Genomic DNA, 21,253 nt, shown 5'->3' with positions numbered 1-21,253 from the left:
ACAATCCCAACACATTTCTTACATACTGTGCTTTTTTTCTTCCATACTTAGTTAACTGTTCTAACACCCAAGAACACCAATTACTCCCAAATTCTTCATTAATTTAATTCATCACACTCAAAACAGAGGCTTTATAACATTTTTTTAAAAATTCTCAAAATTTTAGCTGCTTTCCCTTCTCTTTCTTCAGTTTTCATCCAATGTTTTTCCATTCTGTTACTTTTGATACCTCTTCCTTTTCCCAATGCCTGTGGCTAATAAACAATATATTAATTTCACCTCTGATCCAATTCCTCCCCATATATCCATATAGCCTAACAAAATTCTAATACATTCCAATGCAATTTCTATTTCTGTTATTTCCTTCATATTTCTTAATATTTGCATCCAACATAACTGACCTTTAAGCAGGGAAGCTTCCTGACTAGGTAAATGTCTGGCTGGGAAGATGATGAAAATATTACCGCAGGAAAACAAGGAGGGTAGAGGAAGACTATACCACAATTTAAAATCGCTTTATGCTCCAACATCCAGTGTCAATGTATGTTGTACGCATATGATGAGTAAATATTTGCTAGTTTTGTAGAGCTCATCATAACCTGTACTTCTAACCCTAGGCACGTGTTGCAATGAATGAATGGGGGGAGGATCAAATGGCCAAACCACAGTTCTGACTTCTGCATGTAAGGCTGAACATCTGCATAGGACATACATACTGTATGTACAAGAGTATATGGTTATCACCTAAACTGGAGGAGGTCGTGATCAGGGACTGGGCACACAATCTTCCTCTCCTCCCACAGAACATAGTAGAGCACGAGACTCTTAATCTCAGGGCCATAGGTTTGAGCCCCATGCTGGGGGGAAAGGCTTCTGTATTGCAGGGAGTTGAGCCAGATGGCCTTTGTGGTCTCTTCCAACTCTACAATTCTGTGGTTCTATGGGAATACATGGGCTTCTGTCAGTGAAGACCAGCTCTGGTCTATACCTGCTCTGGTATAGAGGTATGGGGTAACAATTTACTGCTCCAAATGTTCAATAAAGCTAAAGGTATAATTCAAGTTACAAGCTATGTCATATTCATAACTCAAGATCTAAAGTAATTGTAAGGATACATTGTGATTTTGTGTGTGTGTGTTCAGTGTCAGGATTAATGGAATAGTTTAAGCGTGGCTGTTTTTTATATGCACAAATGAGACTGTAAATATTTTAAATAAATATTCCTCTCTCACTCACGGTTCTGAAGCTGGCTCTTGTCTTACTGGTAAAAATATGGCTTTATTATTACTTGGGTCTGAAAATCATGCTAGACCAGTTTGCTAGTGCTAGAACTTTTAACAAATCTTACAATTAACTATGATATAGCAAAGAGTCACCTTTTTGAGGGGGGGAGGCTATTCTGAAAAAATTCATGGGAAAGTGATGGACACTAGATAGAATGACTCAATACATTCTCTTATTTCAGATTGTCTTCCTCTAGAACAGATAGCTTGCTGGTATGAGACTCTCAGAGCATTTCTGAGAGCAAGATTAAGAGAGGCTGTTGTGCCAATGCTGTTCTCGGATTCACTAGGCTATATGGAACCAATTTGGTCCAACTGGCAATTAAAGTGCTCCAAGCAGAACTGCAAGGTCAGCTCTTGTATGAATCCGAAAGTTGGAACTTTAAGCTAAAGTCTGACATAGATATAGTCCAGAATAACTTCTTAAGAAAGCTATTAGCTCATTTAATTCTATCCCTAGGGCAGCGGAGAGAGCTGAAAACAGGACAGTCTGTACGTGCCTACTGAACTGATTGGCAAAAGACCTCATCTCAGCTGTCTTACAAGTGGGAGCAGACTTTACATGCTCCACGGGGGTGTAGTTGAAAACTACTCTCAAGTTATCCTCCTCTGCTGTGCAATTTAAATACAGGCCCCACGTGGTATGGAGTCATTACACTGTGAGTTTTCCTACCCCTGACAGCCGCCGCCAATGAACTTGGGCAGAGACTGGAAAATTCACGGTGTAATGATGTCACATAACATCACACTGGGGAATGTGGTTCCATGTTACAGGGCGGGGGAAGAAAAGCCACAGTAGGGGTGCCTGTGTCCCTGTCACACATGCAACATCTGCTGTCTCACTTATGAGGGATGCAGCCGTTCATGTTGTCAAGGGCTCTCAGGCTTACTCAAATTTAGTAGTCACCTTTAGATAATATTAATTTCTGTTGAAGATGCTAGGATCAATGTTTATTAAAATGATGGAAGAGGGGATTTTAAATATTGCCGTCTATCAAGAACTTGTTCTGGCACACAATGCCTCGATCTTTATCATGCCTTTGCAAACATGTCCATGGAAAGATTGCTAACATGTTTTAGCAATGCTCTTCATGACTGATTTGAGTAGCATATATAAGGTTGCAAATTAAATGAGTGTCAGATAGTTCAGCAGCTATAAAGTCACCAAAAGGTTTTCTATCCCTTGCCCCTTCTAGGAATAAAACTGAAGAACTTCAACACTATTTGTGCACAGTTGTTTGACTATATGGATGAAGAGATGCAGACAAAGGTCCCACTCAGATTCAATCCCTGGCATCTCTGGGCGGGGCTGGGAAATACCCCCTGTCTGAAACTATGGACTCATAACGACATCAAGTGATTGCCAAGTGGGTTGTCCTGGCCACCTGACAATGCTGTCCTGCAGGGGTGGGGATGGATAACTCCACCTCTGCCCTAGAGAACTGCTGCCAGTGTAGGCAAGATTGAGTTAAATAGACGAATGGTCTGATTAAGTACAGTTTTCTATGTTTCTGTGTTCCTAGAAATCTTTAAAAGAATGGAGATTTAAACATAGAATGAAAGACCTTTTTGGTCCTACTCAGCTACATTGCCGCTTACACTCATAAACCCAATGCTAGCAGTCAACACAACAACAACAACAACAACAACAACAACAACAACAACATTCGGTGACTTTTAAAAAGCCTATAGATCGCATTTAATACTGTCTATTTTGGCAATGCTACATTTTTAAATTTGAAAGTGTGTGTGGTGGTGACAACAAAACTTTACATACTCTAGCATTCAGAATTTAAGGTAAAGGTCTTTTCTGCCATCTGACATTGTTATGGGAGGAGACAGACATAAGGACTCAGTTGATATTACTTTTTTTTTTTTAACTTTCTCCCTGTAATCAACTAGCACTGCTGTCCCTGGTAGGGGGAGAGGAAGCAGCCCCACGATGCTTTAATATCACACTCACATCTTCTCTGTTTACCGAGAGATGGCAGCTCTCTTCTTAATATGAGCCCTTGTCAAGGAAAGCCCACAGCTAATCTTGCCATTCCACTTACACTGCCTGCAAAGCCTCAATTCCATTTTTCATAAAGGTTTGTATGAACAAATCTCTTCCCATTAATCCCATAGCTCCCTTCAGATTCTGCACATGCATCTCTGCATAAAGCATCCTTTTCTTCCTCTTGCAGTTAAAAGATTTAGGGATAACAGAAACCTCTTGAACACAGGACGCTCTGCTTGAATATATGTGTATACAATACACAAATACATAAAAACAAGCCTACCAGGAATGGCACCACAGAGGGATCCAGTGGGCTGTGGAATGCCGTTTAATAAAAGGGGTGGACTCCTACAAGTTGGTTGAAAATGCTTGGCTCGGAGCCTTTATAAGCAATGTGAAGTCACTCTGATAATATCTTCTGTTTGAGTGCTGCTACTAACCAAAGAAAAACAGCCTGAGGGCATATAATCATTTAAGATTGGGTACACCAAGAACTATGCCGTTGCAATGTGACAAAATCAGATCAGCGTGCAGCAACATTACATTGGCATAGGACCACAGAACGGCCCTTCCTATATAAGATGGCAACCTTGGCTTCACCGGGCTTTATAAGAATTTGCCATATGAAACCAAATACAATTAAACTACCATCACACAAAAGTACTGCACCTTGCAGTGTCCTTAATTCAATTCAGCAACATTTGCTTTCCAATACTCGGTTGGAAACTGTGAGGACACACAGGCAATTGCCCCTCTCCACATTTTCAGCCCTGGGTTCTTCAGCCTCTGTTATTAAACAATTGTTTTAACAGTTATTAAAAGAACTTGTTTGTTTCTCTACCTAGGATTATACATTACATGTTTATGAATCTTGTGCCAGAAGTTCTCAAACATTTTGCAAAGAGGAACCACTAAAAGATCTCTGGGATTTGCCAGCCTTGCCTTATTTTTCCAGAAATCTCATACATCCTCAAGGCAAGGGAAAGTCATAGCTCAGTGGCAGAGCACATGTGTTTTGTGTACGTAAATAATCCAAGGTTCTCCAGGCAGAGCTGGGAAAAGACTCCTGTCTTATACTATCTATAAGCATTCCAAGGTTATGTTCTTAACACATGTCACCCCACCCAGTACCCACAGTCCATGAGAAGAGCTTTACTGGATCAGATTAATGCCCTTCTAGCAAAGTATTCTAATCCAGATGCCCTGGAAGCTCACAGCCAGGGCACAAAGGTGATGGCTATCCCATGATATGTATCTTCAGGGAATATGCAAACAAACTGCTGTGGCCAGCAAAGCATTCTCAGACCCACATTTGCATCTCTGTCACCATGATTGCCTGTTCACATGTACATATACAGCCAGCCCAACATTTCTGTGTTGCTGTTCTATTATGCTGTGCAACTGTGGACTGGGATTATTAGAACTCAAAGCATGAACACACTGCAGGGCAAAGATCAGAACCATAACAACACCCGTAATGTTGGAGCAAGTCTTGCCTCCAAAACATAGTCCTAGTTTCCTACTATGGAATCCTTGCCCACCACGTTGGATTCAGTCCTACAGACTGCAGCATTTAAGAATGGTTTGGTTGTGTGACAATATCAGCTTGTTATTTTTATACCCCAACAAAGCTCACCAATTATTCTCCTTCTGATTAAAAAATCTATAGTTGACCCATAGTCTTGCTTGATGACGGATAGGACAACAGGATGTGGCTGGAGCTGTTGTCCATTTATAAATGGACACTAAGTTGATATATGTAAGATCCTGTATCATGAAAGTAACACGTAAAAGCTTTTAATATGGAAGCAACTGCAAGTGATTGGATTACAGGTGTGGATAGCCCTTGACTCAAGTATCACTGATGATCTTTCCAAAGATAAGCAATTCAGGCTCTAAACACACCTATATTTTATTTTTAACAGTTGATGAATGAATTAAGGTGATGCAAGAGAAAACCATTTTAAAAATTGAATTGCTTTAACAATAACTCAGATTACTAATTTTATCCACACAAACAGGCAGTATTACATACTTTGGTATCCTTTGAACATGTACAGTTTTCGGAAGATGCTCAACAGTGCAGATCACTTATAAATTGATAAGATCCAATAAATAAAAGGCAAGGCTGTTATGGTAGGACTCACTGTTTCACAACAATTTTCTAGAATCCTCCTTATCAGTACTGCTGACTGGATCTTCTGGACCCAAGACACAATCCGTATTCAGCATCCCCCTTCCCCTGCGGAATGCAATCCTTGACCATACAACTAACATTCTGGGTTCCCCAACCCACAGTACATCTAATCAGCTGAGGCATCAGATGCAAGACCTCTGAAAAGCCCTACTGGCTGAAAAACTGAACAGCAGTTTCTAAACTACAACCCCCCCCCAAAAAAAAGGCTAGGAGCACAACATGGGCACATGAATAAAACAGCTGGTTATAAAACTGGGAGCTTTGTCTCAGCTACAGGCAAGTAATTACTAGCAAGTCACAGCTGTGGCCGATCACATGAGCAGGTGAAAATGTGATTGTGATGGGGTGTGATCACACTCTCATCACGCCCCCCCCCCATTCTTCCCATGAGAATTTGCTCAATGCTACTCAAAAGGGGGATTATTTGCTCCAAGAAAAGTTGAGCAATCTGTCCTTGGGAGGCCTCTTTTAAAACACTCATACAAGCAGAACAGGGGTGGGGAGGGAAGCTAACAAGGCTTTCTGTAGCCAAAAGACAAAGAGCAATGACCGCTGTCAAAGGTGACAATGACATCTAAACAAATTGAGGGGACTTTCTGAAGAGACCTTCAGGACCTTCAAGAAAACAATATTTTGCAGAAAGTGGATATTGGGGCATGTCATCTTTACTATTATTCTGAATGGCTGGCCCGCCTCACATCTAGATAAATGTCACGTAACTAAAAGCTTAAACCATTGCTTTCTGCACAAAGGGATTTTATTTCCAGTTGAGGATTTCACTACTATTCCCTCTCGCAACTAATCCATTATAGTGCCCTTTCTCGTCCTCTCTCGTGTACAGGGCAGCCTGGCTTACACTCATGGCAGGAAAACGGCTAAACAGCATTTCTCTCCATCAAATGGGTATTGAAATTGGTCTCTTGTGCAGAGTTATTGGTTTCATGTTTGAGGCTGTAGCAGTAATATGCAGTGTTTATGGGAAAAGGCAATAACAGGAGAAGCTAAATGAGATGGAAGCAGTGCTCTACCTGAGTCCTGTACAGTGAGGGGAAAATGTATTTGATCCTCTGCTAAATTTGCCCGTTTGCCCTCTGATGAAGAAATGACCAGTCCATAATTTTAATGGTAGGTTTATTGTAGCTGTGAGAAACAGAATAACAACAGGGGGGAAAAGATGACTTAGTACTTGGTGGCAAAACCCTTGTTGGCAATTACTTCTTGTTGTCCCACTTCTCTTTGCAGGTCCTCTCCAAGTCATCTTTTGCAAAAGGATCAAATACTTATTTCACGCATTATAAAGCACATCAATCTCTGACTTTTGTCTTCTGGGTTTCTGGGGTTTTTCCTGTTGTTATTCTGTCTCTCACAGCTACAATAAACCTACCATTAAAATTATGGACTGCTCATTTCTTCATCAGAGGGCAAACAGGCAAATTTAGCAGGGGATCAAATACTTCCCCCCCCCCCTCACTGTATATGCTCTGTAAAGGGGATGGGGCAAAATTCAAAGCACAGCACAGAGGGCTTGAAGGGGACCCTTCCCCCAGTTGCACTTTTCTCCTTGAAGTTGTTTTGCACTCCCCACACTTAATCAATCAATCTTCCTCTCTCTCAAGCACCAGTTACATGGACGCAGCAGTGAATGACACCCGTGTCTGCAGCCTCACATCTAGTTTGGTCCTCTGTGGTCCATTGAATAGGGAACTGAACTGTGCAGTGGGACCGCCAGGGTTCAAGCAGTAATCTGACAGCCATGTATTTGAGAGGTCAATTGTAAGTCAGAGTTTGCCAGGCAAACTCCACAGGAAGCCTATGCATTAAACATACTAGCCCCTTGTGAATGTGCGGTATTCGCTTCCAGGAAAATATACCTGGCAGACTGGACTCGCGCTTTCCACATCCACATAACAAAGCTACAGAGGCCCTTAAACCATTAGAAAACAAAAGATTTAAAGGTATGCTAAAGGACATGATAGGGGTTTGCAGAATCGTGTGAGGCGTGAAGAAAGTAGACAGAGAGTTTTACACCCTCTCATAATATATTAGAACCAAGGCTCATCCAGTGAAGCTGAAAGGTGGGAGATTCAGAACAACAAAGAAGTACAGTGGTGCCTCGCTTAACGAATGCCCTGCTTAACGAAATTTCCGCTTAACGAAATGATTTTTCGAGCGGAGGTTGCCTCACTAGACGAATTCATTTTATGAAAAATTCGTCTAGCGAATCGCGGTTTCCCATAGGAATGCATTGAAATTCAATTAATGCGTTCCTATGGGCAAAACAAAATTAAAAAAAAATTCAATGCATTCCTATGGGATTTGCTAGACAAATTTTTCGTTATAAGAAAAGACCCGTGGAACGAATTAAATTCGTCTAGCGATGCACCACTGTACGTGTCACGGTGGCCGGAGTGGACTACTTCAGAGTAACGACGCCATGCAGCTCTGCATTTTATTCTTTTATTGGTGCTGCGTATTTACAGTGCTCAAGTCATTGCTATTTACACGGAGTGATGTGGTCAGTCGGTTTCAGAACCTCCTAATGGCTTTTGGCGCGTCTTTCTCCAACACAAAAGCTTTGGCAGACCCATCCTCTTGCCCCTCCTCTTCCTGCGTAATTCTGGAGTTGGGGGGATGGGTCTTCCCCCCTTGCTTGCCCCTTCCTGTCCCACCTGGGACCCTGGCTCCTCTACCTTGCCTGAGCCTCGGACACGACTTCCTGCTTCCCCACTGGAATCGGAACTCTCCCTGCTTTCCCCTTTGCTCGGGGACGGGCTTGAACTCAGGAGGGGAGGGACTTCGCGATATCCCCTGTCCCTCACATCCACCCCCCTCCCAAGCTCTCCTTCACCCCTCCCCAGGCCCCCCCCATGTGTCGGTGACGACTGGAAGCCTAAGAACTCAGTGCTCTCCGAGCCCGTTGGTGTGAATACCTCCCCCCAGTCCTGCGAGCCCCCCCCTTCCGCCTGGGCGGACGGGAATCCCAAAAAGTCCGTGGCGTCAGAGCTGGTGGGGGTAAAAACGTTCTGCCAATCTGCTCCTTCCTCTGACTGGGTGGATCTCGGTGACACCCATACCTCATCCTCTGGTTCCTCAAACTCCGCTTCCCAGCGCCATGGTGAGCTGCTCTCCCGTGCCTCCTCCTCCTCCCCCTCCCTTTCCATGTGCCAGGGCTTGGGTCTGTGGGGAAAGAGGGCGTGAAATTCTTCCACCAAGAATTCCTCCTGTATCTGAGTGGCTGGGACCCATTCATTCTGGGACGGTGGAGCATCCTCCCATGCCATGAGGTACTCCAGTCCCCCCACCCCCCACCTTGAATCCAGGATGGCCGTGGCCTCATTGAGTTGCTCCCTGCCTTCCCTCTCCCCCCCTCCCTCGGGGGTTTGTTCGCTGTCTCGGAGCCTGCTGCTTTCCCTGTACGGCGACAGCAGCGATCTATGAAACACTGGATGCACCCTCATGTCCTCTGGCAGTGCCAGCCTGTATGCCACCGGGTTTACCTGTTGCGTGACCGTGAAGGGGCCCAGCCTTTTGGGTGCCAGCTTTTTGCACCTCCCTCTGGTGGGAAGGCCCTCCGAGGACAACCACACCTTGTCCCCCACCCTGATGACCTCCCCTAGTCGCCTGTGGCGATCTGCCCCCTTTTTGTACGCTTCCTTGGCCCTCTCCAAGTGTTCTCTGAGCTGCTGGTGCACCGTCTCCAGTTCCTCTGCCCAATCCTCAGCCTGTGGGCCCTCCTCCTCCTCCTCCCCCTCCCTCTCTGGGAAAGATCTGAGGTCGCGCCCGTAATTGGCCTTAAAGGGCGACACCCCTGTGGAGACGTGCACTGCATTGTTGTAGGCAAATTCTGCTAGTGGCAGGCGATCCACCCAGTCCGTTTGCCTCTGGCTGACGTAACATCTCAGGTACTGCTGCAGAATGGCGTTGACCCTCTCCGCTTGTCCGTTGGTCTGCGGGTGTCTAGCCGTCGACAAGCTGACCTCCACCTGCAGGAGGTTCATGAGCCGCCGCCAGAACCTGGAAACAAATTGGCGGCCACGATCCGAAATAACCCTTAAAGGTAATCCATGCAGTCTGAAAACGTGATCAACAAACAGTTTGGCTGTCTCTTCTGCAGAGACTGCCCTGGCACACGGTATAAAGTGGCACATTTTGGACATGAGGTCCACCACCACCAACACTGCGGTCTTACCCCGGGAAGAAGGCAGATCTGTGATGAAGTCCATGGACAGCACTTCCCACGGCCTGTGTGGCGTGGCTAAGGGCTCCAGCAACCCTGGTGGCGCTGCTCTGACCACCTTTGCCCGCTGGCAGGTGTCACAGCCCCGTACATAGTCTCGAACATCTTCCCTCACCCCTGGCCACCAGAAGTGTCTCATGACTAGGTGAGTGGTCTTGTCCCTTCCAAAATGCCCCGCCGTTGGGTTGTCGTGCATCTGTTTGAGGACCGTACGTCTGAGCTGGGTGGTGGGCAGGTACAGTGCCCCCTTGTAGAAAAGCAGCCCTCTGCGTTCTGCAAAGTCTTTTGCCTGCTCCCTCCCCCCTCTCAGTTCTCTGAAGATGCGGTTGGCAAAGTCATCCGCTGCCGTCAGTGCTGTGAGTTCTGCCTCGCTCACCACTGCTGCTCCGCAGGACCATGCCGACGGGGGGAAAATGTGCCTTGGGGCTGGTGGCTCCTCCTCCTCCATGTACTCTGGCTTGCGGGAGAGGGCATCCGCCCTGACGTTCTGCTCTCCCGGGATGTAGTGTATGGAGAAGTTGAAGTTCGAGAAGAACTCTGCCCACCGTATCTGCCGCTGGTTGAGCACCCTGGCAGTTCTCCAGAACTCCAGGTTCTTGTGGTCTGTGCACACCTGGATGGGGTGCTTGGCGCCCACCAGGAAGTGTCTCCAATGTTTGAACGCAGCGTGGATCGCAAGAAGTTCTTTGTCAAACACGGTGTAGTTGCGCTCGGGCTGTGTCAACTTCCTGGAGAAGAAGGCACAGGGTCTCCACTCCCTGTTGGCGTCCAGTTGCAACAAAATGGCGCCCACAGCTTTCTCAGAAGCATCTGTCTCAATGCGTAGGGGCGCGTCCTGGACCACGTGGAACAGGTTCTGGTCCGAGGCGAACACCCTCTTGAGGCTTTCGAACGCTGCTTGCGCCTCTGGTGTCCACCTGAACTTCTGCTTGCCTCTCAGGCAGTCAGTGATGGGAGCCGTAACGCGAGAGAAGTTCTTGATGAACTTCCTGTAGAAGTTGGCGAAGCCTAGTAGGCGTTGGGCATCTTTGCGCGTCCTGGGGCTGTGCCAGTCCAGGATGGCCTGCACCTTGTCCTTGTCCATCGCCAGCCCCTTGTCTGACAGCTTGTAGCCCAGGAAGTCCACCTCCTTGGTGTGAAACTTGCACTTCTCCAGCTTCACATACAAGTGGTTCTCCTTCAGGCGCTGCAACACTTCCCTGACATCTTTCACATGCTGCACTGGGTCATTGGAATAGATAAGGATGTCATCCAGAAAGACCAGGCAGTTCTTGAAGAGGAGGGACCCCAGGACGTGGTGCATGAAGGCCTGGAAGCAGGCTGAGCCCCCTTGCAACCCGAAGGGCATCACCAGATATTCAAAAGAGCCCAGAGGCGTGAACATCGTGGTCTTCCATTCATCGCCTTCCCGGATCCTGATCAAGTTGTACGCCCCCCTCAGGTCTAGCTTGGTGAAAATCTTGCCCCTGCGTGCTGCTGTCAGGAGATCATCCACTCTGGGCATGGGGAAAGCCACTGGCTCTGTCACCGAATTCAGCCGTCTAAAATCCACCACCAGGCGGCGCTGTTGCGTGTCTTTCTTGTCCACCCAGAAGACCGGGCTGCCCCCTGCTGCCTTGCTTTCTCTGATGAACCCCCGCTTGAGGTTCTTGTCGATGAAAGCGCGCAGATCCTCCAGTTCCTGGTCTGACATGGCGTACAGCTTGGCTGGGGGTATAGTTGCCCCTGGCACCAGGTTGATCTGGCAGTCAAAAGGCCTGTGTGGGGGTAGGTGGTCGGACTCCGCTTCGCTGAAGACCTCCTGCAGGTCCCAGTACGGCTTGGGTATCGCCTCACCCCCTTTGACGTGCATGGTGGCCACCGTGGCTATCGGAGGCCCCTCCCCTGGTTGGTGCTGCATGCAATGTTCCAGGCAAAAGTCCGATCCAAAAGTGATGCATCTCTGGTGCCAACTGATGGAGGGGTCGTGGCGCGCCAGCCAGCTCATGCCCAAGACGATGGGGGGGTCTGAGATGGTGGTGACGTTGAATGCCAGTGTCTCTGAGTGCCTTCCCACCGTCATTCTCATGGGGGGGGTTTGATGAGTGATGGCCCCCCCCAGCAGCTCTCTGCCGTCAATGGTTGCCACGTGAAGGGGAAAATCCAGCTGCAGAAGCTGGATCTGGTGCTCTTCTGCAAAGTTTCTCGAGAAGAAGTTCGCTGAGGCACCACTGTCAATTAAGGCAAGGACTGTCAGGGGATAGCCATTTGGGAGCGTTAGCGTGACTTCTAGAACCACTCCTGCTCTGGGAGGGGTGGGCTGGCTCTGCTCCTCTCTGTGCGGGTGGGTGGGCTGGGGCTGTTGTCTGCTGACTGTGCCTGGCTGCTGCCCCTTGTCTCCTGCAGCCAGGCTTTCCCGTTTCCCTGCTGTGGTGCTGCGTCAGTGGGGGAGGGCACCACCGTTCCCGCCCTTCCTTGCCACTCCCTGCGATGTGGGCAGTCTCTGACGAGATGCTGGGGGGAGTTGCAGAGAAAGCAATTCCCGCCCTTTCCCTCCTTGCGTCTTGGCGCCGCTGGGGTTTGAAAAGCCCGCGCGCGCGCGCTATCAATCTGCATGGGTTCCTGGTCCTGGCTGGCCCCAGGCGTGGCTTGAAAGGGTTGTTGGGGGAGTGGTTTCTCCTGCGACCGTGGGAACCAAGCCCGCTTTGCGCGCTTTGCTTGTTTGTCGCTCCACCGGGATTCCTGTCTCACCCCCACCGCCAGAGCCGCTTTGCTCAGCTGATCCATATCACTGGGCTTTGGACCTCTCGAGAGCTCATCCTTCACCTCCTCATGCAACCCCAAGTAGAACGCCGCTTGCATTGGGGGGGACCCCAGTTCCCACCCCAATCTGTGCACCAGCATGGTGAATTTCGCCCAATACGCGCGAACTGTCATATTTCCTTGGCGTAAATTATGAAGTTCCTCCTTAGTCTGGTCCATATGACTATCGGACGAATACATCGTTTTCAAACCTTCTAGAAATAGTTTGACATTCTTCATGCAAGGATTCCTTGTTGCAATTAACGGTCTTAGCCACTCCCTGGCTGCCCCGGTAAGGTGCTCCACAATAAACGCTACTCTGTGCTCATCATCAGGGAACTCATCGTGGTGCAGCTCAAGAGCATACACAATCTCAGTCTCAAAGCCTTGAAATTCCTTCGGGTCTCCATTGAACTTGCTAACTAGGGTCCCAGCTCTCCTTCCTGGCAGCACTTGGACTTGGGGTGCCCCTCCCGCCTTGTTTTTCTCTGCATCCAGCTTGTTTTGGAGGTCTACCGCCACCGCCCTTAATTGCTGCTCTTTTTCCTGAAGCTCTCTCACCTGTTCCGCAAGTTGTAGCCGGTCGTCCTGGACCTTCTTAGTCTCCTCTTTAGCTGCCTTCAATTCTCCCTGCGCCTGCAGCGACAGCTGCTGCAGTTCTAGCTGGGCTTGCTCCGCGATCTGCCGCCACTTCTCCGCCTCTGACACGCTCATCCCGGCAACTCCAAAGTAGCCCAAAAATGATTAGGAGGTTGCTGTCACGGTGGCCGGAGTGGACTACTTCAGAGTAACGACGCCATGCAGCTCTGCATTTTATTCTTTTATTGGTGCTGCGTATTTACAGTGCTCAAGTCATTGCTATTTACACGGAGTGATGTGGTCAGTCGGTTTCAGAACCTCCTAATGGCTTTTGGCGCGTCTTTCTCCAACACAAAAGCTTTGGCAGACCCATCCTCTTGCCCCTCCTCTTCCTGCGTAATTCTGGAGTTGGGGGGATGGGTCTTCCCCCCTTGCTTGCCCCTTCCTGTCCCACCTGGGACCCTGGCTCCTCTACCTTGCCTGAGCCTCGGACACGACTTCCTGCTTCCCCACTGGAATCGGAACTCTCCCTGCTTTCCCCTTTGCTCGGGGACGGGCTTGAACTCAGGAGGGGAGGGACTTCGCGATATCCCCTGTCCCTCACAGTACGTCTGCACAGTCAATGGCATTGCTGCTACAACAGCCATCAATTTAAATGACTTTGAAAGGGGATTGAACCAGTTCTAAGGGAGTATAAGGCTATCCATGACTACTAGCCATGATGGTTATATGGTACCTCCAGGATCAGAGGAAGTGTTCTTCTCAATTCCAGTTGCTAGGAATTGGGATGGAAGGGGATGCTGTTGAGAGGTCAGGAGGGCGGCAATATCAGAACGGTCCTTTTCTGTGGTGGCTCCTCATTTGTGGAATGCTCTCCAAAGGGCGGTTTGCCTGGCGACTTCATTAAACGTCTTTAGGCACAGGGTGAAAACTTTCCTCTTTTTCCAGGCCTTTGGCTAATTAAACCATCTATGGGCTTTTAAGCTGTGGGGGGTATTGTTTTCATTTGTTATTATGATACAGTATGCATTTTTGTGTTTTCACATTATAACCCACCCTGTGATCTTCGGATAAAGGGCAATATAGAAATTTAATAAATACTAATAATAATAATAATTTGGTTGGGCACTGTAGCAAACAGGATGCCAGACTAGATCTAGACCTCTGACCTGAGCAATTAGGGCTCTTCTGTTCACATGAGGATAGGAACCATGTTTTCCTCAGGCCTGTGAACATTGTGGCCAATAAATAGGGGGCTGGGTGAGGTTTATCCAAAGGTCTATTGGGAGAAACATTTATGAGCTACTTCTTACTTCCTTTATGTAACTTGTGCTCTGGAATAATGGAGTTCAGAGGTCAGCTGCCTTTGAATAAGCTTGCTTAATCCACATTTGATGAAAATGGACTCAGTTCCCACAAATATAATTATTAATCTTTTGTACCCTTCCTTCTGGCCTAAGACCTTTAGAGTAACTATGATCTGCTATTTATGAAATCATCTTCTTTTGTTTGTCTGGATTCTGTTTCTCCAGCGCCCCTGCTTCAAATAAATATCTTATTTTAAGTAAGCAATATAGAGTTCTGCCTGGGCTGTTTCAACTGTATTTTTGCCAAAGCTTTACGATTGAGCCAGCAAAGGCAGTTTATTATATAATCTGAAGGTTCCCACTTTTTTGCAAGGAGATTATTCACTGGCAGCAAACAATGGTATTCATTAAAAACTGCTTGCAACTACCACAGGTGAAGTGTCCACATGGGCTTCCTTCCATGAAAACACTTTGTCAGCAATATATTTAAATGCTTTCAACATACATTTGGAAAAGGCACCATATGGCCTTTCCCGGGGGGGGGGGGGAGAGACAAAGTGCAATTTGAATTTCAGGTCCTATATAGGAGGTAACCCTAACTGAACTCAGAAGTGCTTACTTCTGAGTAGACATGCATAGGTTTGCGCTGTAAAAAGCAAAGAACACCATATGTGAGCCAATCACACACACTTTTCCCTATGCACTAACTTTTTAGCAGTCATCTGGTCTGTCATGCACTTCACTGCTCTGTCACCACCATATGCCCAGGAAGCTCCTTTAAAAAAAAATCTTGCCTAACCCAAGGTGGGAGGACAACTAAAAGTATGGTGAGTTTATTCAAGAGTGAAAGCTTCAAAGAGATGAGGGGCCTACCCAAAAAAGTCAGCTCAAAGCAACAAAACAGACATGCATATATATTAGCACTCAGTGTAATCATTACAGAACTAGATGGATGAATGATTTGATTCAGCATAGGGAAACTACATATATACTCTATCCCAGAGTGGGCCCAGCTACAAAGGTAACCCAGAACTGAACACTTTTACAAAGAACAGCAAATAATACTATTATCTATTAGATTGATGAGATGGGGCTTTACGAAGTACATCCTAGCCTTTAGGAGCTCACAAACTAAACAGTATACTTGCAAAAACAGAGTATGTCTTACTAACACATAGTTTCTACATGTTAGTAATGCATACTATGCAGCCAAAGAAATTACCCTTCTGTTTGGTTTAAGCCGGTATTAGGCACTCTTGCTTGGCCTTGTGAAAAAGCTTGTCTGGTGCTTCCAAACCAAGTAAGAGAAGAGATGCTCTGTGATTGGGAGGAAAGTGGGTGGGGAGAGCAAAACCAACCCTTATTTCTTTTACATCCTCGGAGAAAAAGCAAAAAACAGATTTTCGTCATCTAGGAAGAAACAAGCAACTATTTCACAAAATGTATACCCAAAATGACTGCATCCTTACCTTCTCATTCCCTCCCAACCCCTTACAGTACTTGGAACCAGCCTCTTGGATCGACTACTGGATGATATGCCTGAGTGGGCTGAGACAGTCTGAAAATCGAAGGCTTCCCCAGGGTGCTATTCCTGATGGAATTAGCAGCAGGAGCTGAAAGCTGCATGCAGATAACTTTTTCTTCTTCTTGAAGTGTGTGTAGTGGGGGGAAGTGACTATAACGTTTGTATTTGAATAGGAGGGTGATTAGAAAAACAGGTTATGCTCTGTCAGAAAGCCTGAGTGTCCTGCAATGTAAATAAATGGGAAATTAGCCTTTAGAGCCTTCTATGCCATGAGATTTATGTACCATGGAGCTGGGGAAGACGATCACCAATAAGGCTTATGGTAAATATTTGAGTGTGCACACTAGGCAGTTAACTGTCCTGTATACAGGGAAAGGCACCACAGGAGTTTATCCTATCTGGCAAAGAACTTAAAACACAATCCTGCTGCTCTTGAAGGACTTTGGCCTCAGTTACCCATACTGTACTATAGAACTGATAACCATCGTGAAAGCATACCTTTCTCCTGACCCAAAAATGTATGTGTTCAGACTGCCATCCTGAACTGCCTTGTCAGGGAATGAGCGCCCTTGAACTCAACAGGAGTTACGTTTGACTAAACACACCTAAGACTGTGCTGCAAATCCCCAGCTGCTACCCCAACCCCGGATTGATTGAGAAGACATGTCATGACTAGCTTGGACTTGAGAAAAGGCAATTGGCAGGAAGGATAGGTGGACAAGGATGCTTGAGGAAAAGAGCAGAGGATGTAAAAAAAACAAAAAAAACCCAAACACTAAAAACTGGAGCAATAAGTGGGAAATGAGGAAGCTGGCCAGGACTTATGAGAGTTGTTCTCCAAAACATGTAGAGGGGCACTAAGTTGAAGTCTGCTGCAAACAACACTTACCGGTAACTTAAAATGAGCTCCATGCTTCAGGTTTGCAGAGGCCCTTCAGCAAGCTCTCTTCACTGAGCTGCACTCCTTCTTCTTTGCCACTGACCATTTCTTTTCCCTCTCCCTCTGGGCATAATCTGTACCACAAGCCCCTAAGGAGGGGGGTGATGGGAGCAGAAGCCCCCATTAATTATTCTTATCACTCCTCACTCGAAGAGGCTAAAAAAAAAAGCTTAAAAAAAAGGAACCAAAAATAAAGTGCCACGGGGACAAGATGATGCATAAGACTTAGAGACAAGAGGGGCTAGAGGAATGGAACAGAAGATAAAAGCCACAGGAATATTCTGGCAGTTATAGTTCACTGAAACATTGTGACCTGGTAATCTGATGGGACAACGAGGGCCCATAAGTAGTGTGTATTGATTTGAACCAGCCAGTTCTTTTTAACTGCAGGGTTTTGCGTTCCTGTTGCATTGCTCTATTGAATTTATAGATCTAAGTAAGGTTTGATTGTGCTTATTTGCGATAAATTCCACATAATTTGATTGCTATATTCCTAGTCAACTTCATTAAGATCTCGTGACCATACTTAGTGGTCAATATAAGTCTGCTATTAAGTTTCTGTGCAGCAGAAGGCAAGTTGGTATAAGCAGCTATATATTCCAGACTAAATGTTACTGTGTTCACTTTTGTTGGTTGGAAAAGAAAAATAGGTATATAAAAAGAGAATTCCTGGATGCCTAGATCCAAGTTTTAGGCAAGTACCCTTTGGTGAGAGAACCCCAGCAGAGACTTGAAGTCCGGACATATGCAGCAAAGAAAAGTGTGGAAATATACAGGCAGTTAGACCTTTAAAATATCCCCTTCTAAGTTGCTTCTAAAGTTCCTCTCTTACCTTAGCATAGAAAGAGACCAGACATTTGGTAAGTTAAAAATGGTTTACTTACAAACTCTTCAAAGGTCAGATTCATGTGCTTTTCTATACAACAATAAAAAAAGGAGGCAGTAAAACTCAGGTTCAAAACTCAGGTTCTAAATTATTTGTATGGAAACACAAAGATGGCTTGCTTAAGGCACATGGTCTGGGCTTGGATCAGCCACCCCAAACCTCCATCCTGGTAGGATTCACATGGTGGAATGGGAGAACAAAGGCTTGATAACCCAAGGTAAGGGCTAGCTGAGTCTGGCAGGACATCTTACTCTATGCTATTAACCCCATCATACATTTTGGTTATAAGAGGCAAGTGTAGTCCAAATGAAACAACACATTTAAAAAAGCATGGGGGAAGAGATCGGAGTATCAAGTACTGCTATTTTTTTTTTAAAAAATGAAAATTTCAAAAGAAGCTTTCAACTTAGTTTGGATTTTACATCTCACTCATATGCAGCACTAGGCTATTGGCTTAGTATTGATTTAGAATGCAGAATCTAGCTCCTGAATACTCAAACACACTACCTGCAGGATTTTTGCTTTTTTTTGTCAGTCTCCCACCCAAGTGTTGGGCAGCCCCAAACCTGCTTAGCTTGTAAGATCAGACAAGCTCACAGCTTGAAATGTGATGGCAATTTTAAAAATGATTAAACTCACTGCAACCTATTACAGCCGTTCCAGGAAACAAGGACTCACCTTGAACAGCATTCAAAAGAAGAGCAAAACTCCCATCACAAAATATAAACAATATCGAATACCCACAAGCCATATACAAACAGTGACCCAGATCCAGCTGTGCAAGTGCACTGTAGTGAGGGCTGCACACACAGCCCATGCCAGATAATCAGAAATCGTGGCGGATGAAGGATCTGCCGGGTGGGAAGATGGACTACAAACTGACAGTCTTCTGACCTGGACTACATGCAACACAGCTTGTCAGATATCTCAGGGGAGGAACTGATTGTACGGTAATACCACCCATTGGTTCATACAGTTCCTCATTCTAATAGAGCAGGGGTGGCTAACATGTGTTCCTCCAGAAGTTGTTGGATTCCAATTCCCATCAGTCCAAGCTGCTATGGCCAAATAGTTAGGGATGACAGGAGCTGTAGTCCAGGAACAGATGGAACTCCAGTGGTATCCCATTCCTGAATGGGGTGTGTGAATGCAGAATCCTGTTTCTGTGCACAAATGCTTCTTTCAGGGGCTGGTGATCAACATGAAAAGTGTGCTTCATGAATTTTTAAAAAGGGTTTCTGATCCTTCCATGTTATTAGCAAGCCCATGGTAGCAAGATGCTTGTTGAGCCTATCTCTCTTAGCTCCCTCAGATGGCTTTTGCTTTCGTGTCTTCTCCCCCCAAAACAAACTTTTGCACATCAGACAAGTAGTTGCAGCCAATGATAGGGAAGAGTGAGAGTGATAATTTAAGTTTAAAGACTTGCCCTAACCTAGGAATGGGCAAACCTGTTGGTTTTGATTTCTCTCAGGTTCTCACTTTTCCGATTTTAAGTTCTCCATATTTCTGTTATCAGTTTGAGAATTAAGAAAAACAAGTCCTCTTGAAAATTCAGGAGCATTTGAATTGTAAGCAATTTTACTTAATAGTCACATTTTTACATATTGATGTTTCCCTTATATAATGCAATTTTACATGCTATTTTAATAATAATAATAATAATAATAATAATAATAATAATAATAATAATTTATTATTTATACCCCGCCCATCTGGCCGGGTTCCCCCAGCCACTCTGGGCGGCTTCCAACAAAACAGAAATTCTAAAATACAGAGATCCATCAAACATTAAAATACAGAAATCCATCAAACATTAAAAGCTTCCCTAAACAGGGCTGCCTTGAGATGCCTTCTAAAGGTCTGGTAATTGTTGTTCTCTTTGACCTCTAGTGGGAGGGCATTCCACAGGGTGGGTGCCACTACCGAGAAGGCCCTCTGCTTGGTTCCCTGTAACTTGGCTTCTCGTAGTGAGGGAACCGCCAGAAGGCCCTCGGAGCTGGACCTCAGTGTCCGGGCAGAACGATGGGGGTGGAGACGCTCCTTCAGGTATACCGGACCGAGGCCGTTTAGGGCTTTAAAGGTCAACACCAACACTTTGAATTGTGCTCGGAAACGTACTGGGAGCCAATGTAGGTCTTTCAGGACCGGTGTTATGTGGTCTCGGCGGCCGCTCCCAGTCACCAGTCTAGCTGCCGCATTCTGGATTAGTTGTAGTTTCCGGGTCACCTTCAAAGGTAGCCCCACGTAGAGCGCATTGCAGTAGTCCAAGCGAGAGATAACTAGAGCATGCACCACTCTGGAGAGACAGTCAGTGGACAGGTAGGGACTCAGCCTGCGTACCAGATGGAGCTGATAAACAGCTGTCTTGGACACAGAGTTGACCTGTGCCTCCATGGACAGCTGTGAGTCTAAGATGACTCCCATGCTGCGCACCTGGTCTTTCAGGGGCACAGTTACCCCATTCAGGACCAGGGAGTCCTCCACACCCGCCCGCCTCCTGTGAATATTATTTCACTAATAATATTCTAGTGAATATTATTTCACTAATATTTATTCTAGCAAGCACATTTCTGGAGAAATGTGCTACAAAATTCAGAGGGTATGTATTTCAAAGGATGGTTGTCTCTTGGTTCATGTATTCTATCAGAAAGTACAAATTAGGTAGGTTCACCTTTAAATGTGAACTGACCTTCCTGCAGATGCCAAGTGTCTGAGACCCTCTTGAAGATAAGTCTTGCCTCTTGAAGGAACATCAAGAGCTGTGGCTTGTCACACCATGGTGGAGGTACAAGAGCTCAGTGCTCCTTTGCATCCTGTCACCAAGTCTACATTGGACACACCAGACTGGAGAATCACTTGCTCAGGCAATCCAGCCACTCTAAATTCCTTTTAAAAAAAACTTCATTTGGGGGCATTGAAAAGAAATAAAGATAAGCGATATGACCAGTGGGGAAACATGAAAACACATTCATCCCCTCAAGCTGAGTATGGTATCTGATGAAGTAGTTCTGTTAACACAAGGACTCCTGGCTGTATAACAGAACTCTCCCAAGGCCCCTAAATCTGCTCTGAGGTTCCCCCACATCTCTGGACAAGATTTGGAGAGGATGTGGTGGGTGCACAGACGGGGTGGGGGAGTTCCACGGGGCAAAAGAAAATCCTTGCACTAATGGAAATACTTTGTTGGATACTGTCCACTGTTTGCATGATACAGTATAAGTATGTGCAATCGCTACCAAGATTTCCCAAAGGCTACCTTGCACAGTTTCCCTTCAACATTCCCAGACAAACATATTCAAGCCAGTTTCTGACATAAACTGCTTCCGGCGGTGAACATTGCACACCATCTGCATTATTTCTGCTTCCGCCACCCCCGCCAAAAACCAAGTATGTGCTCGGTTGGTCTTCCTCGCTGAATTCATCTATCTCTTGTTGCCATAAAACAAGCTTTCTGAAATCTCACATTCCCTCCATATCTTTCTCTGGAGCATGAGAAAAGTTGTGTCTGGGCCCCACTCT

This window comes from Zootoca vivipara, chromosome 2 (genome assembly GCF_965207765.1).
Source record: "Zootoca vivipara chromosome 2, rZooViv2.hap1.1, whole genome shotgun sequence".
NCBI lineage: Eukaryota > Metazoa > Chordata > Lepidosauria > Squamata > Lacertidae > Zootoca > Zootoca vivipara.
The sequence above is the reverse complement of the archived record's forward strand: the minus strand, read 5'-3'. Positions refer to the sequence as shown.